The sequence below is a fragment of the Coenobita brevimanus genome, chromosome 103, assembly GCF_032717465.1.
Source record: "Coenobita brevimanus isolate Jiangsu-jjx chromosome 103, ASM3271746v2, whole genome shotgun sequence".
NCBI lineage: Eukaryota > Metazoa > Arthropoda > Malacostraca > Decapoda > Coenobitidae > Coenobita > Coenobita brevimanus.
The window spans coordinates 37,053,007-37,054,972 of NC_137056.1; positions in this window are offsets into that span (position 1 = coordinate 37,053,007).

Here is a 1,966-nt window from a genome sequence, read left to right on the forward strand (position 1 = left end):
CATAATTTTAATAATAATAATAATAATAATAATAGTAATAACAGCAAAAATGTTAATAAATGCAAACAAAAGCCAAGGTAAACAATGATGCGTGTGAGAAACAATGGGTCTCACCTCCCAAGTGTGGTCTGCATGAACACTCACGGTTCTCTTGGGTGGGCGGCAGCAGCACAGTATATACCTCATCCTGCACCTCACACCTCACACACCACACTGTTAGCTTGCTGTTGTTGTCCTGGTCGCACTGAGGATGGCAGGGGAGACGACGAGGGTGTGCCCAAGGTGAATTATGAAGATCCAATAGCGGGTCGTCTACTCCACCGCGAGGGAGATGTTGGAACAATCTTGTCGCGCTGTATAAGAGTTATATAATAGCCGTCTACTTCACCACGAGGGAGAAATGGTACTGTTTTAGGTGCTGGAATAGATTCTTGCTGCCTAAATAGTTGTATAATAGTCGAGTACTTCAGCACTAGGGACAATTGGTAATTATTTTGGATGTTACAGTATGTCAACTCGTGGAACGGAATCTCGCTGCGTTGTACAGTTTGCTTGCAATGTTCACTTTCAGCAGAGGCGTGAATGTAGAACTGTTAGATCACGAAAGCCAGCAAGGTGTCGTAGAGTACACTGTTGAGTAATTGTTGTATTGAACAGCACCAGCGTCAGCCCTCACACCACGGCAGCCATCAGACAAGTAACTCCGTCACTCTTCCCCGGAACTTCCATTCTTCCTCCCTTCACGCCCTTGCACCGGAAATAATGAGTGGCCGTGGTGAAGGCAAGGGTGAGTGAGTTGAGTTAAGGGTCTCCAGTCTTTTCACTCTGCCACCACTACCGCATCAACACAAGGTCCTCCGGCAGCGCCACACTAGTGAATCAGGTTCTTGTATGCTTGAAAGTGGAGAGATATTGCATAATCAATATGCATACTTCACGGAACGACAGTACAACAGGCTAGCCGGGTGTGTTACCCAGCTATGTGAATCAAAGTTTCTCGTAAAATGGATCCAGTACTTCAATAAAGTATAAATATATTTTCCTACATTTTCCAGCAGTGTATAAACCTACACATGTACGAGTAATTATCCAGTTTTAGAACGACCGGTAGTTGAGGTTGTGCTTCTGTACTCGTGTAAGAGGAGAGTGAATCAGGAATGTTGTATGGAATGTGGGTCAGTGTGCGCCGCATGACAAGCAACACATTCCAGGAACATAAGCAGGTAGGCGGAGTGCTGCCGGAACAGTATTTGTTAACGCACCAATTAAATTCGTATTTCAATATGTTTGTATTTTTATAAGTTTGTTTAGTTTGAAGAACAGGCGAGTAAGTTGGTTAAAATTTTGTGCCTATCACCTGTACAAGGGTTTTAAAAGCAGTTAACTACTATTGGTTTAAGATTTAGGGAGGGGAGAAACTGTAATCTCCACCTCCCTTCCTCCTAAGAACAGGGAGAACACTTAGAAATATGCTTATCGACTGCACGAGGGTCAATAGAAATCAATGTTCGCTGGCACAGTCTTTCCTCAGAATACGGCCCGCAACACTCGAGGTACATCCAGGTCCACAGCTACAGTGCTTGGTGAAGAGGGACATCGTCTAACTTTAAATATACAGTCTTTATCCAGTCTTTATCATTTCTTTCAAAGAGAGCACTAAACACCGTATCCCCTTAGTCTAGTGACGTGTTTTTCGTTTTCTTTTTTGCTGTGGTTCCGTCAGATGATTTTGTCAGACCCACGAGAGACCTGTACTGAGAAGATTAATTAGGCCATATCTCTCCATTTTTTAAAATATCTCCTAAATAAGATCGTCTGGAGATTAAAAAAAAAAAAAAGTCATCGTAGTGGAATGGTTGTGACCCTGTGGATTTTCTAACATTACCATTTTTTTTTTCCCCTCCATATACATAGAAGGTCGGAGCATTTCATTGCTATACAGTTAACCGTGGAAATATACGTGTGT